Here is an 18796-nt window from a genome sequence, read left to right as displayed (position 1 = left end):
TACAGAGAGACCGGTGGAATGGAATACAGAGTGCAGAAGGAAACTCTTACACATACGGTCAAATGAGTTCAGTAAGGATGCCAAGACTATTCAATCAGGGAAGGGACAGTCTTTCACCAAATGGTGTGGGAAAATTAGATATCCACAGGCAAAAGAATGAAGTCAAACCCTTACCTTATATCATGTTAAAAAAAAAAAAAAAACACCTCAATAATGAATGAAAGACCCAAGTATAAGATCTAAAACTATAAAACTCTTATTTTTTGAGACAGAGTCTCACTCTGTCACCCAGGCTGGAAAGCAGTGGCATGATCTCGGCTCACTGCAACCTCTGGCTCCCAGATTCAAGCAACTCTCTGCCTCAGTCTGCCAAGTAGCTGAGATTACAGGCACCCACCACCATGCCTAGCTAATTTTTGTATTTTTAGTAGAGATGGGGCATCTTGGTCAGGCTGGTCTTGAACTCCTGACCTCATGATTCACCAGCTTCGGCCTCCCAAGATGCTGAGATTATGAGCCACCGTTCCCAGCCGACAACTCTTAAAACATAGAAGGAGAGCTTCCTTTGGCAATGATTTCTTGGATATGACACCAAAGGCCAAAACAACAAAAGGAAAAATAGACAAATTGGATTGCATCGAAGGATACTATTAACAGAGTGAAAAGGCGACCTGCAGAAGGACAGGACAGATGTGCAAATTACATGTGAAAGTTTCCCACTAGAATAAAACACTCTGGCAATGCAACAACAAAACCCAACTAACACAGTTCAAAAATGTGCAAAGGACATGAATAGACAGTCCTCCAAATAAGAGATGCAAATGGCCAATCAGCACACAAAAATATGCTAATTCTTAGGGAAACAAACCAAAACCATGTGGAGAGGCTGGACATGGTGGCTCATGCCTGCAATCCCAGCACTATGAAAGGCCGAGATGGGCAGATCACTTGAGGTCAGGAGTTTGGGACCAGCCTGGCCGACATGGTAACACCACGTCTCTACTAAAAATAGAAAAATTAGCTGGGTGTGGTGGTACATGTCTGAAGTCCCAGATGCTCAGGAGGCTGAGGCAGGAGAATTGCTTGAACCTGGAAGGCAGAGGTTGCAGTGAGCCACGATTGCACCACTGCACTGTAGCCTGGGTGACAGAGCGAGACTCCATCTCAAAAAAAGAAAAAGAAGACGACCGACATGGAGAGGCCACCTCAGACTCATTAGGATGGCTGTAGTCAATACAGAAAATAACAAGTGTTAGCGACGATGCTGAGTGGTTGGAAGCCTTGTGTACTCTTACTGGGAGTTTAAAATGGAGCTGCAGCTATGGAAAACAGTATGGCAATTCAACAAAAAGCTAAAAATAGGCCAGGTGAGGTGGCTCACACTTGGAATCCCAGCACTTTGCAAGGCCAGGGCAGGTGAATCACTTGAGGCCAGGAGTTCAAGACCAGCCTGCCCAAGATGATGAAACCCCATCTCTACTAAAAACACAAAAATTAGCCAGGCGTGGTGGTGCAGGCCTGTAATTCCAGCTACTTGGGTGGCTGAGGGATAAGAATCACTTGAACCTAGGGGGCAGAGGTTGCAGTGAGCCAAGATTGCACCACTGCATTCCAGCCTGGGTGACAGAGTGAGACTGTGTCTCAAAACAAAGAATTACCATGTAATCCAGCACTTCCACTTCTGGGTATGTACCCGCTCCAATTCAAAAGGCCTCATACATTTATACACTGATGTTCAAAGCAGCGTTGTTGAGAGCAAATTCTGATGTGTGTGAGAAATCATAGTTTGCTGAGAAATCCTATAGAGAGTGGTGGCAAGGGAAACCTAGTCAGCCCCCCAAAGCGGAGAACTGTCCCCAAAGCAGAAGCCTGCTCAAAGCACTATAAAACAGTAACCAATATAAATATGTCTCATGCCAGATGAATTAGTTCTTTGAACACAGGATTTGTGACCCTTTCCTTTGTTCGCTCGTAAAGAGTGCTTTCCAGTTTGTCCTTAACCTATAGTAAACACACACTAGCTGCCTGGTTAGTTTACCTTTAACCAATGAAAGAACACAGAGCATCCACTTGTAAAACTTGTCACTGGAAAGTCAAGAATAAATATGTAGGTCAGAGTCTGCTCTGGACTCTCAGCTGGAGATGCTGCGAGACCCCTTGTGCTCCACTCTGAACCCATCTTTTGCTCTCTATCTCTGTGTCTGTTTCTTAATTCCTTCAGCGCTGCCTGGGTTGGGGTCTCCATGGCTGAGCTGGTCTCAGCACAGCGTTATTCACAGCAGCTGAAAGATAGCAGCAACCCAAGTGCCCACCGACAGATACACAGACAAATGTGGTCTCTCCATACAGTCAAACATTATTCAGCCTTGAAAAGGAAGGAAATTCGGACACATGCTAACACATGGGTGAACATTGAGGACATGCAAAGTGAAACATGCCAGTCACAAAAAGAGAAATACTTTATGAGTCCACTTATGTGAATGACCTAGAGTAATCAGATTCACAGAGACAGAAAGTAGCGTGGTGGCGGCCAGGAGCTGGGAGGGAGCAGTAATGGCTCATTTAATGGAGAGAGAGTTTCAGTTTGGCAGGATTTAGTGAGTTCCAGAGTTTGGCCACACAAAAATATAAATGTACTTACACTGAAGTGTGTACTTTAAAATGGTTATGGTAAATATTTTGTGTTTTACCACATTTAAAATTTTTGATATGGGAATGTATATTTATTGAGCACCTCTGTGCTGGGCATGATGATACAATTATGAACACCGTAGTTATAAAAACCACTCTTAGGGAGGTAAAATTCTAAGTGTGAAAACTAGCACGGACAGACAATAATAGAGGCCAACCCACAGGGCTCAGATAGTAGGCTTATTAGACAGAGATCATAGATTTCAGTGGGGAACCAGAAATAACTAAAATTACTAATCACTAAATTTGTAGTTCATTAATTAATTTAGCCAATCAGCTAATTTACTAATTACTGAAAATTACATACTGAAAAAGAACCAGAATGTAGTAAAAGAGATGGCAGAAAAGGCCACCTAAAACCCATCTTTTAGACAGTGCTCTTAGCAGATAGAAGGGCACTTCCTGGCCAGGCGTGGTGGCTCACACCTGTAGTCCCAGCTACTCAGGAGGCTGAGGCAGGGGAATCACTTAAACCCAGCAGGCAGAGGTTGCAGTGAGCTGATACTGTGCCACTGCACTCCAGCCTGGGCAACAGAGCAAGACTCCATCTGAAAAAAATGAAATAAACCCATCTTTTAAACAGTTCTCCTAGCAGATGAGGGATAGAAGAGCGCTTCCTTACCCTGGTAGCTCTGAGTGTCCAGTACGTGCCCTTGACCACCACACTTGATGGGGAAACAGCAGAACAGCCTCCACTGCAAGCTGCGTTGAAGATCCCACCCACACAGTGAGAGTTCCCTTTAGCCTGCACTTTGGGTTGGATGCATCCCGAGCTCTCAATGCATCATGTGCTAAGGTTCCTCTCTCTCCTTGGCTGGGAAGTATGTCTTGGTCTTCTGTCTCCAGGGTGCTGGTGGCAGAGCCTGACATGGAGTGAGCACTCCATAGATGCTTGTTCAGTTTCCTAGGAACTCAGCAGGCTGGGCCTAACACCACTGCCTGCAAAGGCCTGGCAGGTGCAGGGACTCATCAACCCATGCCTGCTGCTCTTACAGAAAGAGGAGAGGGAGATGGGTGGGAGTGGATGGAGACTTGTCCTTTTAATAAGGAGGACCAGGGGCTGTAATAGGGCCCCAAGCATAATTTATCTCAGGAAACAGCAGGGGGCCCTCTCCTCTGGGGCCCATAGCCTGGCCTTACTTCTATTCTCTCTTTACACTTTGAGATTTCATCTAAGCCAGCACTAGGCTGCCAAAGACTTCAAACTTCTTCACCTTTAACTCTAATTCCAGCTCCTTGACTAGGGCAAGATTCTTGGCTGGGACACAATAACCAGCATGGAATGCTGGGAAACTCAGAACCACATGTGCTTCAAATGCAGGGAAGAAGAGCTGTTTGCCATTGCACTTAAAATACTTCTGAGGACATGAAACTCTCCCACTGGTCTGGGTAATTCTCCCCCTTCCTCCACACCTCCACTGTAAACCAAGAGACATCATGGCCAGTGAGTCCCAGCCCTGCAGAGAGAGCTCTACCCAGCTCCTGTTCATGCCCAAGGTATTTATTCACGTATTCAACAGCCATGTGGAAAGCCACCACTTCAGAATGCTCACTGTGCAGAGGGGGCACGAAGCCAGGTTCTCAGCTGCCTGGTCCTGGCTTTCCCTGCCAGATCCAGGGGTCTCCTGAAGCAGGAGGTTCTTTGAGGGGAACTGATAGCTCTTCAGAAGCCTAGGCAGAGAGATACTGTCTTTGGGGTAGACACACTGGGACTGAATGCTTTGGAGAGCCTCTGTTTTCGTAGGGGCACCTGTGAACTCAGGCCCCCAGGCTACAGCATTCAAAGATTTTTTACTTTCTTTTGGAACATAACATTTTCCTTTGAGTTTTCAACTGAAAAATAAAGCTAGCAGAATCCAAGAATGTGTCTCTGGATTGCTGGGGCTGATTATCCACTCAAGAGATGGGGAGACATGGGCAGCTATGGAATCTTCTCACCGACAGGGGGTGCCTTCGAGCCATCTTTGAGCTGAGCCTTTGGTAGGAGATTGGAGGGCCCAGATTCCAGAGCAAAGGGACAGGTGTCAGCAAAGGAGACTGAGGGAAGCTGAATTCCAAATGCCAAACTTGGCTGTCCCTGGCCTCCCCACCCATGAACCCCTGGTGCACAGCAGGTGCTAGATGAAGTTTAGAAGAAAGAACTCCAGGGTAAATGGGAAAGAGAAGGTTGGTCCTCGACATTCCCACACTGGAGGGAAGAGAAGGGAGGGTGGCTGGGATCTCAGTGTTTGCTCCAGTTACAGCCTAAAGATGCCAGACCCCAGGCACTGCTCCAAGTGCCTTGAAAGATGTTTGATCTTAAGCCTTACAATAGTCTAATGAGGAAAGGATGACCTCCTTAATGAGGGAATTGAGAGGATTCCCCCAAGGTCATATAACCTACAAATGGCCAGGACGGTGCTGATGTGGGCCTGTCTGCCTCCCAATGCTGCCCAAGCTCAATCACCACTCACCACTTCTGCTTTTGTAATAATAGCCTTATGCCACATATTCTAGCAGTTACTTTATGAAAGGAAGTCAAGGAAACTTTAGCCATATCCCAAGCCATAATAGGTAGCTCCTGTTCAAAATACCCTGTAAAACAGGTCATGCAAGATCAGAAATGCAACCACAACTGTTACAGGTGCTGTGCTAGCCACTGTTTGGGGAACTCAGCCTAGGAAGATCAGTGAAGAGACAAATCACAAAGAAAAGCAACTCACTTCCAGCCAAACTAAGCTTCATAAGTGAAGGAAAAATAAAATGCTTTGCGAACAAGCAAGTACTCAGAGATTTGATCACCACCAGGCCTGATTTACCAGAGCTCCTGAAACAGTCACTAAACATAGAAAGGAAAAACCAGTACCAGCCACTCCAAAAAACACAAGAAATGGTAAAGAGCATCAACACAATGAAGAATCTGCATCAACTAACGGGCAAAGCAGCCAGATAGCATCAAATTGACAGTATCAAATTTACATATAACAATATTAACGCTAAATGCCCCAATCAAAAGACACAGACTGGCAAATTGGATACCAAGCCAAAACCCATCAGTGTGCTGTATCCAGGAAACCCATCTCACATGCAAGGATACACAAAGGCTCAAAATACAGGGATGGAGGAAGATTTAAGAAGCAAATGCAGAGGGAAAAAAAAAAAAGCAGGAGTGGCAATTCTCATCTCTGATAAAATAGACTTTAAATCAACAAAGATCAAAAAAGACAAAGAAGAACATTACATAGTGGTAAAGGGATCAATGCAACAAGAAGAGCTAACTATCCTAAATATATATGCAACCAATACAGGAGCACCCAGATACATAGGGCAAGTTCTTAATGACTTACAAAGAGACTTAGATTCCTACACAATTACACTGACAGACTTTAACACCACATTGTCAATATTAGACAGATCAATGAGACAGATCAATGAGAAAATGAACAAGGATATCCAGGACTTGAACTTAGACATGGACCAAGCAAACCTAATAGACATTTACAGAACTCTCCACCCCAAATCCACAGAATATACATTCTTCTCAGCACCACATCACACCTACTCTAAAACTGACCACATAATTGGAAGTAAATCACTCCTCAGCAAATGCGAAATAATGGAAATCATAACAAACAGTCTCTCAAACCACAGTACAATCAAGTTAGAACTCAGAATTCAGAAACGAACTCAGAACCACACAGCTTCATGGAAATTGAACAACTGGCTCTTGAATGTTGACTGGATAAACAATGAAATGAAAGCAGAAATAAAGACGCTCTTCAAAACCAAAGAGAATGAAGAAACAACATGCCAGAATCTCTGGGACACATTTAAAGCAGTCTCTAGAGGAAAATATATAGCAATAAATGCCCACATGAGAAGCAAGGACAGCTCTAAAATAGACACCATATCATCAAAATTGAAAGAGCTAGAGGAGCAAGATCAAAAAAGCTCAAAACCTAGCAGAAGACAGGAAACAACTAAGATCAGAGCAGAACTGAAGGAGAGAGAGACACAAAAAAACCCTTCAAAAAAAAAAAAGAAATCAATGAATCCAGGAGCTGGTTTTTTGAAAAGATCAACAAAATGGACCACTACCCAGATTAATAAAAAAGAAAAGAGAGAATATACCAAATAGATGCAATAAAAAACGATAAAGGGGATATCACCACAGATTCCAGAGAAATTCGAACCATCATCAGAGATTATTACAAACAACTCTATGCACACAAACTAGTAAACCTGGATAAATGGATAAATTCTTGGACATTGGCATCCTCCTAATCCTAAACCAGGAAGAAGTAGAAACCCTGAATAGACCAATAACAAGGTCTGAAGTTGAGGCAGCAATTAAGAGCCTACCACCCAAAAGAAGCCCAGGTCCAGATGGGTTCACAGCCGAATTCTACCAGACATACAAAGAGGGGCTGGTACCATTCCTTCTGAAACTATTCCAAATAATCCAAAAAGAGGGAATCCTTCCCAAATCGTTTTATGAGCCCAACATCATCCCGATACCAAAATCCGGCAGAGACTCAGCAAGAAAAGAAAACTTCACGCCAATATCCATGATGAACATAGATGCAAAAATCTTCAATAAAATACTGGCAAGCTGATTGCAACAGCACATCAAAAAGCTTATCCACCATGATCAAGTAGGATTCATCCCAAGGATGCAAGGCTGGTTCAACATATGCAAGTCTGTAAATCTAATTCACCACATAAACAGAACCAAAGACAAAAGCCACATGATTATCTCAATTGATGCAGAGACGGCCTCTGACAAAATTCAACAGCCCTTTATGCTAAAAACCCTCAATAAACTAGGTATCGATGGAACGTATCTCAAAATAATAAAAGCTATTATGACAAACCCACAGCCAATATCATACTGAATGGGCAAAAACTGGAAGCATTCCCTTTGAAATCTGGCACTAGACAAGGATGCCCTCTCTCACCACTCCTATTCAATATAGTACTGGAAGTTCTAGCCAGAGCAATCAGGCAAGAAAAAGAAATAAAGGATATTCAAATAGGAAAGGAGGAAGTCAAACTGTCTCTATTTGCAGACGACATGATTGTGTATCTAGAAGACCCCACTGTCTCAGCCCAAAGTCTCCTGAAACTGATAAGCAACTTCAGCAAAGTCTTAGGATACAAAATCAATGTGCAAAAATCACAAGCATTCCTATACACCAATAACAGACTTCAAGGGAGCCAAATCAAGAACGAACTGCCATTCACAGTTGCTACAAAGAGAATAAAATACCTAGGAATACAACTAACAAGGAACGTAAAGGACCCCTTCAAGGAGAACTACAAACCACTGCTCAACAAAATAAGAGAGGACACAAACAGATGGAGAAACATTCCATGTTCATGGTTAGGAAGAATCAAAATTGTGAAAACGGCCATACTGCCCAAAGTAATTTACAGATTCAATGCTATCCCCATCAAGCTACCAATGACCTTCTTGACAGAACTGGAGAAAACCACCTTCAACTTCATATGGAACCAAAAGAGAGCCCGCATAGCCAAGTCAATTCTAAGCAAAAAGAACAAAGTGGGAGGCATCACACTACCGGACTTCAAACTGTACTACAAGGCTACCATAATCAAAACAGCATGGTACTGGTACCAAAACAGAGATATAGACCAATGGAACAGAACTGAGGCCTTGGAGGCAACGCAACATATCTACAACCATCCGATCTTTGACAAACCTGACAAAAAGAAGCAATGGGGAAATGATTCCCTGTTCAATAAATGGTGTTGGGAAAACTGGCTAGCCACGTGCAGGAAGCAGAAACTGGACCCGTTCCTGACACCTTACACTAAAATTAACTCCAGATGGATTAAAGACTTAAACATAAGACCTAACACCATAAAAACCCTAGGAGAAAATCTAGGCAAAACCATTCAGGACATAGGCGTTGGCAAGGACTTCATGACCAAAACACCAAAAGCATTGGCAACAAAAGCCAAAATAGACAAATGGGACCTAATCAAACTCCACAGCTTCTGCACGGCAAAAGAAACAGTCATTAGAGTGAATCGGCAACCGAACAGAATGGGAAAAAATGTTTGCAGTCTACCCATCTGACAAACGGCTGATATCCAGAATTTACAAAGAACTAAAACAGATTTACAAGAAAAAAAACAAACAAGCCCATTCAAAAGTGGGCCAAGGATATGAACAGACACTTTACAGAAGAAGACATACATGAGGCCAACAAACATATGAAAAAATGCTCATCATCACTGGTCATTAGAGAAATGCAAATCGAAACTACATTGAGATACCATCTCATGCCAGTTAGAATGGCAATCATTAAAAAATCTGGAGACAACAGATGCTGGAGAGGATGTGGAGAAATAGGAACACTTTTACACTGTTGGTGGGAGTGTAAATTAGTTCAACCATTGTGGAAGACAGTGTGGCGATTCCTCAAGAACCTAGAAACAGAAATTCCATTTGACCCAGCCATCCCATTACTGGGTACATATGCAAAGGATTATAAATCGTTCTACTATAAGGACACATGCACACGAATGTTCATTGCAGCACATTTTACAATAGCAAAGACCTGGAACCAACCCAAATGCCCATCGATGATAGACTGGACATTGAAAATGTGGCACATATACACCATGGAATATTATGCAGCCATCAAAAATGATGAGCTTGTGTCCTTTGTAGGGACATGGATGAACCTGGAAACCATCATTCTCAGCAAACTGACACAAGAACAGAAAATCAAACACTGCATGTTCTCACTCGTAGGTGGGTGTTGAACAATGAGAACACATGGACACAGGGAGGGGAGCACTACACACTGGGGTCTGTTGGGGGGAAATGGAGGGACAGTGGGGGGTGGGGAGTTGGGGAGAGATAGCATGGGGAGAAATGCCAGATATAGGTGAAGGGGAGGAAGGCAGCAAATCACACTGCCATGTGTGTACCTATGCAACAATCTTGCATGTTCTTCACATGTACCCCAAAACCTAAAATGCAATTTAAAAAAAAGTAAAGCAAATCACTGGCACGCAGGGGGGCCTGAGCAATTCAGAGTCAGATGCAACTAGAATGTGCAGCCCCCTGACCTGCTGGTTTCCCAATATGCTTAACGGGTCCATGATGTCGGGTCCACAGAGGAAATGCAGAAGCCTTCCCTTCCTGCCTCCCACACTCTGTGGGTCAAGTATTTACCAAAAACACAACAGTGGACTGGACACCAGCAGAGACACAAAGAGGGTAAAACAGTTCTCCCTTCTCAAGGCAGGTTGGCAACATCAATATTTTGCAGTTAGGGGGTGAGGGTGGAGTGTGTGTGTGTGCCCAGGATTTAAAGACAAACAGATGGGAGAGGGAATGATTCCAGCAGAAAGACCAATAAATATTCACATCGACGATGTACACTGAACTGCAGCTTAGACAACATAGCAAGGCTCTGTCTCTACAAAAAATTTAAAAATTGGCTGGGCATGGTGGCATGTGCCTGTAGTGTCAGCTACCCAGGAGGCTGAGGTGGGAGGATCGCTTGAGCCCAGGAGTTTAAAATTACAATAAACTGTGATCACATCACTGCACTCTAGCCTGAGCATCAGAGCAAGGCCCTATTTCTAAAACAAAACAAGACGAGACATTTACGTAAAAATCAGTGTAGGAGAATCCAAAACAAAATGTTAGCAAATAAACCCCACTCGGGCTTAAAAATAAACTTACCCAAACCAAGTGAGACTTGTATAGTGCGAAAATCATGGCTCAAAATTAGAACTTTTCATTTCATTTATATTAGTATGTTGAAAATCATAATCATCATAGATGTTGAAAAAGCATTTGACAAAATTTACTACAAAATTTATAAAAGAAATTTATCACATTAGAAAGAGGGATACTTCCTTAAATTACACACAATAAAGGAAATTACACCCAGACACACACCCATCAAGCCAAAGTCCAGCATCATTTGTAAGGGATGGAAGCAATAGAAGCTTCCATCAACCTTTGGAACAAAAAAATGCCCTCTGTTACCACTATTATTTTGGAGTTCCTAGCTGACGAAACTAGGCAAGGAGGAAAGTAACACGTTAAAGAAAAAAGCAGAAGGTGAAATAGTTATAGTTACTCTGAAAAATGAGGCAGGCAGATTTTCTAAGGAGTTAGGTACAAAGGAACATACTAAACAGCCTTCTTTTTTCTTAATTTTTAAACTATAGAGATGGGCTGGGCACACCTCATGCCTGTAATCCCAGCACTTTGGGAGACCAAGGCAGGCAGATTGCTTGAGGCCAGGAGTTCCATACCAGCCTGGCCAACATGGCAAAACCCTGACTCTACAAAAATTAGCTGGGTGTGGTCAAATATGCCTGTCATACCAAATACTCGGGAGGCTGCAGCATGAGAATTGCTTGAACCTGGGAGGTGGAGGTTGCAGTGAGCTGGAACTGCACTAATGCACTCAAGCCTGGGTGACAGAGCAAGACCTTGTCTCAAAAAAAAAAAAAAAAAAAAAAGGAGTTCCAAGATGGCTGGTTAGATCCAGCTCAGGATTGCAGCTACGAGTGAAAGTGCAGAGGGTGAGTGGACGCCGCATTTCCAGACGGATTTTAATTGCCCACAGACCAGGAGATTCACAGGCGGAGGAGCCCCACGGGTCACCAGTGCAGCTGTTTTGGCCGGCACGGCTGTTTTGCCTGCACCCCAGCGCAGCCACTCCCAGTGCAGAGTAAACGGGACTGTGTTCCCACTTAGCCAGCAAGGGGAGCTGAAACAGGGAGCCAGGCCAGGAGATTCCCGGGCAAAAAAAGATCCACGAATCTCAGAGCTGCGGTTTCAGCAGTGCAGTGGGTCGCCACACGGGAAGTCACACAGATCCTGGCGCCTATTCAACAGGCGACCAGGTCACCTGGTAGAGAGCCGACCATTCAATGAAAAAATAAAAGGCTCTGAGGCAGGGAGCCAGGAGATCAGGCCCAGCTGGTCCCACCCCCACAAAAACAAAAACAAATACAATAAAAACAGCAACTGGAAATGCTCTGGGTTGAGGGTTTCACAGCAAGCACAGCTGAACCCGGGATGGTCCAGCTCTGTGCGGGAGGGGCGTCCACCATTACTGAGGCAGCCTGCCGTTGCTGCGGCAACCCGCCATTACAGAGAAAGTCCGTGATTACAGAGGCGGGCCAATATTGCGGAAGCAGATCTAACTACACCCATATAAACGGGACTGCAGGGAAGTTCACACGGCAGCTGGGCAGAGCCCACAGCAGCTCAGCAAAGCCTCTGCAGGCTGAGAGTGACTAGGCTGCCTCCTTGTGGGCAGGGCAGCCCTGAAGAGAAAAAAAAGGCAGCCGTGCAATGGAAACTCATAAAGCCGTAACTCCCTGGGACAGAACACCTGGGGGAAAAAAGCGGGGGAGTTATGAGTTCTGCTGCTGCAGACTTAAATTTACCAGCCCAGCAGCTCTGAATGAACAACAGGGCTCACAGCTCAGCACCTGAGCTAATATAAAGGACTGTTTCCTCAAGCAGCTCCTGACCCCCGTATATCCAAAGAGTCACCTCATAAAGGAGAGCTCAGACTGACATTTGGCAGGTATCCTTCTGGGACAAAGCAGAAAAAGAAACTGGTAGCAACCCTTACTGTTTGGCAGCTGCTGCAAGTGATCCCCAGGCAAGCAGGGCCTGGAGTGGACCTCAGCAGTCCTGCAGCAGAGAGGCCAGACAGTTAAAAGGAAAACTAAGAAACAGAAATAACTTCATCAACAACAAACAGAACGTCCACTCAGAGACCCAATCAGAAAGTCAACAACTACAAAGCCGACAGGTGGATAAATCCACAAAGATGGGAAGAAACCAGTGCAAAAAGGATGAAAACACCCGAAACCAGAACACCTCTCCTCCTACAAGGGATCACAACCCCTCACCAGCAAGGGAACAAGACTGGATGGAGAAGGAGTGTGATGAAATGACAGAATCAGCCTTCAGAAAGTGGGTAATAAGATACTTCCGTGAGCTAAAAGAACATGTTCTAACCCAATGCAAAGAAACTAAGAACCTTGAATAAAGATTTGATGAAACGCTAACGAGAATGGACAACTTAGAGAGGAATATGAGTGAATTGATGGAGCTGAAAAACACAACATGAGAACTTCACAAAGCATGCACAAGTTTCAACAGCTGAATTGACCAAGCAGAAGAAAGGATATCAGAGGTCGAAGATCAACTCAATGAAATAAAATGAGAAGGCAAGATTAGAGAAAACAGGGTAAAAAGGAATGAACAAAGTCAACAAGAAATATGGGACTATGTGAAAAGACCTAATCTACGTTTGGTAGGTGTACCTGAATGTGACGAAGAGAATGAATCCAAGCTGGAAAATACTCTTCAGGGTATTATCCAGGAAAACTTCCCCAACCTAGCAAGGCAGGCCAATATTCCAGTCCAGGAAATACAGAGAACACCACAAAGATATTCGTCTAGAAGAGCAACCCCAAGGCACATAATCGTCAGATTCACCAGGGTTGAAATGAAGGAGAAAATACTAAGGGCAGCCAGAGAGAAAGATCGGGTTACCCACAAAGGGAAGCCCATCAGACTCACAGCAGATCTCTCAGCAGAAACCCTACAAGCCAGAAGAGAGTGGGGGCCGATATTCAACACCCTTAAAGAAAAGAACTTTCAATCCAGAATTTCATATCCAGCCAAACTAAGCTTCATAAGTGAAGGAAAAATAAAATCCTTTGTGAACAAGCAAGTACTCAGAGATTTCATCACCACCAGACCAGCTTTACAAGAGCTCCTGAAAGAGGCACTACACATAGAAAAGAACAACCAGTACCAGCCACTCCAAAAACACACAAAATGGTAAAGAGCATCAACACAATGAAGAATCTGCATCAACCAACGGGCAAAACAGCTGGCTAGCATCAAAATGGCAGGATCAAATTCACACATAACAATATTAACCCTAAACATAAATGGACTAAATGCCCCAATCAAAAGACACAGACTGGCAAATTGGATACCAAGCCAAAACCCATCAGTGTGCTGTATCCAGGAAACCCATCTCACATGCAAGGATACACAAAGGCTCAAAATACAGGGATGGAGGAAGATTTAAGAAGCAAATGCAGAGGGAAAAAAAAAAAAGCAGGAGTGGCAATTCTCATCTCTGATAAAATAGACTTTAAATCAACAAAGATCAAAAAAGACAAAGAAGAACATTACATAGTGGTAAAGGGATCAATGCAACAAGAAGAGCTAACTATCCTAATTATATATGCAACCAATTCAGGAGCACCCAGATACATAGGGCAAGTTCTTAATGACTTACAAAGAGACTTAGATTCCTACACAATTACACTGACAGACTTTTACACCACATTGTCAATATTAGACAGATCAATGAGACAGATCAATGAGAAAATGAACAAGGATATCCAGGACTTGAACTTAGACATGGACCAAGCAAACCTAATAGACATTTACAGAACTCTCCACCCCAAATCCACAGAATATACATTCTTCTCAGCACCACATCACACCTACTCTAAAACTGACCACATAATTGGAAGTAAATCACTCCTCAGCAAATGCGAAATAATGGAAATCATAACAAACAGTCTCTCAAACCACAGTACAATCAAGTTAGAACTCAGAATTCAGAAACGAACTCAGAACCACACAGCTTCATGGAAATTGAACAACTGGCTCTTGAATGTTGACTGGATAAACAATGAAATGAAAGCAGAAATAAAGACGCTCTTCAAAACCAAAGAGAATGAAGAAACAACATGCCAGAATCTCTGGGACACATTTAAAGCAGTCTCTAGAGGAAAATATATAGCAATAAATGCCCACATGAGAAGCAAGGACAGCTCTAAAATAGACACCATATCATCAAAATTGAAAGAGCTAGAGGAGCAAGATCAAAAAAGCTCAAAACCTAGCAGAAGACAAGAAATAACTAAGATCAGAGCAGAACTGAAGGAGAGAGAGACACAAAAAAACCCTTCAAAAAAAAAAAAAAAAAAGAAATCAATGAATCCAGGAGCTGGTGTTTTGAAAAGATCAACAAAATAGACCACTACCCAGATTAATAAAAAAGAAAAGAGAGAATATACCAAATAGATGCAATAAAAAACGATAAAGGGGATATCACCACAGATTCCAGAGAAATTTGAACCATCATCAGAGATTATTACAAACAACTCTATGCACACAAACTAGTAAACCTGGATAAATGGATAAATTCTTGGACATTGGCATCCTCCTAATCCTAAACCAGGAAGAAGTAGAAACCCTGAATAGACCAATAACAAGGTCTGAAGTTGAGGCAGCAATTAAGAGCCTACCACCCAAAAGAAGCCCAGGTCCAGATGGGTTCACAGCCAAATTCTACCAGACATACAAAGAGGAGCTGGTACCATTCCTTCTGAAACTATTCCAAATAATCCAAAAAGAGGGAATCCTTCCCAAATCGTTTTATGAGCCCAACATCATCCCGATACCAAAATCCGGCAGAGACTCAGCAAGAAAAGAAAACTTCACGCCAATATCCATGATGAACATAGATGCAAAAATCTTCAATAAAATACTGGCAAGCTGATTGCAACAGCACATCAAAAAGCTTATCCACCATGATCAAGTAGGATTCATCCCAAGGATGCAAGGCTGGTTCAACATATGCAAGTCTGTAAATCTAATTCACCACATAAACAGAACCAAAGACAAAAGCCACATGATTATCTCAATTGATGCAGAGACGGCCTCTGACAAAATTCAACAGCCCTTTATGCTAAAAACCCTCAATAAACTAGGTATCGATGGAACGTATCTCAAAATAATAAAAGCTATTATGACAAACCCACAGCCAATATCATACTGAATGGGCAAAAACTGGAAGCATTCCCTTTGAAATCTGGCACTAGACAAGGATGCCCTCTCTCACCACTCCTATTCAATATAGTACTGGAAGTTCTAGCCAGAGCAATCAGGCAAGAAAAAGAAATAAAGGATATTCAAATAGGAAAGGAGGAAGTCAAACTGTCTCTATTTGCAGACGACATGATTGTGTATCTAGAAGACCCCACTGTCTCAGCCCAAAGTCTCCTGAAACTGATAAGCAACTTCAGCAAAGTCTTAGGATACAAAATCAATGTGCAAAAATCACAAGCATTCCTATACACCAATAACAGACTTCAAGGGAGCCAAATCAAGAACGAACTGCCATTCACAGTTGCTACAAAGAGAATAAAATACCTAGGAATACAACTAACAAGGAACGTAAAGGACCCCTTCAAGGAGAACTACAAACCACTGCTCAACAAAATAAGAGAGGACACAAACAGATGGAGAAACATTCCATGTTCATGGTTAGGAAGAATCAAAATTGTGAAAACGGCCATACTGCCCAAAGTAATTTACAGATTCAATGCTATCCCCATCAAGCTACCAATGACCTTCTTGACAGAACTGGAAAAAACCACCTTCAACTTCATATGGAACCAAAAGAGAGCCCGCATAGCCAAGTCAATTCTAAGCAAAAAGAACAAAGTGGGAGGCATCACACTACCGGACTTCAAACTGTACTACAAGGCTACCATAATCAAAACAGCATGGTACTGGTACCAAAACAGAGATATAGACCAATGGAACAGAACTGAGGCCTTGGAGGCAACGCAACATATCTACAACCATCCGATCTTTGACAAACCTGACAAAAACAAGCAATGGGGAAATGATTCCCTGTTCAATAAATGGTGTTGGGAAAACTGGCTAGCCACGTGCAGGAAGCAGAAACTGGACCCGTTCCTGACACCTTACACTAAAATTAACTCCAGATGGATTAAAGACTTAAACATAAGACCTAACACCATAAAAACCCTAGGAGAAAATCTAGGCAAAACCATTCAGGACATAGGCGTTGGCAAGGACTTCATGACCAAAACACCAAAAGCATTGGCAACAAAAGCCAAAATAGACAAATGGGACCTAATCAAACTCCACAGCTTCTGCACGGCAAAAGAAACAGTCATTAGAGTGAATCGGCAACCGAACAGAATGGGAAAAAATGTTTGCAGTCTACCCATCTGACAAACGGCTGATATCCAGAATTTACAAAGAACTAAAACAGATTTACAAGAAAAAAAACAAACAAGCCCATTCAAAAGTGGGCCAAGGATATGAACAGACACTTTACAGAAGAAGACATACATGAGGCCAACAAACATATGAAAAAATGCTCATCATCACTGGTCATTAGAGAAATGCAAATCGAAACTACATTGAGATACCATCTCATGCCAGTTAGAATGGCAATCATTAAAAAATCTGGAGACAACAGATGCTGGAGAGGATGTGGAGAAATAGGAACACTTTTACACTGTTGGTGGGAGTGTAAATTAGTTCAACCATTGTGGAAGACAGTGTGGCGATTCCTCAAGAACCTAGAAACAGAAATTCCATTTGACCCAGCCATCCCATTACTGGGTACATATGCAAAGGATTATAAATCGTTCTACTATAAGGACACATGCACACGAATGTTCATTGCAGCACATTTTACAATAGCAAAGACCTGGAACCAACCCAAATGCCCATCGATGATAGACTGGACATTGAAAATGTGGCACATATACACCATGGAATATTATGCAGCCATCAAAAATGATGAGCTTGTGTCCTTTGTAGGGACATGGATGAACCTGGAAACCATCATTCTCAGCAAACTGACACAAGAACAGAAAATCAAACACTGCATGTTCTCACTCGTAGGTGGGTGTTGAACAATGAGAACACATGGACACAGGGAGGGGAGCACTACACACTGGGGTCTGTTGGGGGGAAATGGAGGGACAGTGGGGGGTGGGGAGTTGGGGAGAGATAGCATGGGGAGAAATGCCAGATATAGGTGAAGGGGAGGAAGGCAGCAAATCACACTGCCATGTGTGTACCTATGCAACAATCTTGCATGTTCTTCACATGTACCCCAAAACCTAAAATGCAATTTAAAAAAAAGTAAAGCAAATCACTGGCACGCAGGGGGGCCTGAGCAATTCAGAGTCAGATGCAACTAGAATGTGCAGCCCCCTGACCTGCTGGTTTCCCAATATGCTTAACGGGTCCATGATGTCGGGTCCACAGAGGAAATGCAGAAGCCTTCCCTTCCTGCCTCCCACACTCTGTGGGTCAAGTATTTACCAAAAACACAACAGTGGACTGGACACCAGCAGAGACACAAAGAGGGTAAAACAGTTCTCCCTTCTCAAGGCAGGTTGGCAACATCAATATTTTGCAGTTAGGGGGTGAGGGTGGAGTGTGTGTGTGTGCCCAGGATTTAAAGACAAACAGATGGGAGAGGGAATGATTCCAGCAGAAAGACCAATAAATATTCACATCGACGATGTACACTGAACTGCAGCTTAGACAACATAGCAAGGCTCTGTCTCTACAAAAAATTTAAAAATTGGCTGGGCATGGTGGCATGTGCCTGTAGTGTCAGCTACCCAGGAGGCTGAGGTGGGAGGATCGCTTGAGCCCAGGAGTTTAAAATTACAATAAACTGTGATCACATCACTGCACTCTAGCCTGAGCATCAGAGCAAGGCCCTATTTCTAAAACAAAACAAGACGAGACATTTACGTAAAAATCAGTGTAGGAGAATCCAAAACAAAATGTTAGCAAATAAACCCCACTCGGGCTTAAAAATAAACTTACCCAAACCAAGTGAGACTTGTATAGTGCGAAAATCATGGCTCAAAATTAGAACTTTTCATTTCATTTATATTAGTATGTTGAAAATCATAATCATCATAGATGTTGAAAAAGCATTTGACAAAATTTACTACAAAATTTATAAAAGAAATTTATCACATTAGAAAGAGGGATACTTCCTTAAATTACACACAATAAAGGAAATTACACCCAGACACACACCCATCAAGCCAAAGTCCAGCATCATTTGTAAGGGATGGAAGCAATAGAAGCTTCCATCAACCTTTGGAACAAAAAAAATGCCCTCTGTTACCACTATTATTTTGGAGTTCCTAGCTGACGAAACTAGGCAAGGAGGAAAGTAACACGTTAAAGAAAAAAGCAGAAGGTGAAATAGTTATAGTTACT

At 42.9% G+C, this 18796-nt stretch overlaps 1 protein-coding gene across 12 annotated transcripts in view; it reads right to left on the bottom strand.

The window, feature by feature from the left end:
• LOC105710662 (uncharacterized) overlaps positions 1 to 18796 on the bottom strand; it is a 247749-nt gene that overhangs the window by 32435 nt on the left and 196518 nt on the right. The gene's annotated exons all lie outside the window — the stretch shown is intronic.

The sequence above is a fragment of the Aotus nancymaae genome, unplaced genomic scaffold, assembly GCF_030222135.1.
Source record: "Aotus nancymaae isolate 86718 unplaced genomic scaffold, 86718_ANA_hifiasm-v0.15.2.pri h1tg000041l, whole genome shotgun sequence".
In the NCBI taxonomy this organism is placed as follows: Eukaryota; Metazoa; Chordata; class Mammalia; order Primates; family Aotidae; genus Aotus; species Aotus nancymaae.
The sequence above is the reverse complement of the archived record's forward strand: the minus strand, read 5'-3'. Positions and strand labels throughout refer to the sequence as shown.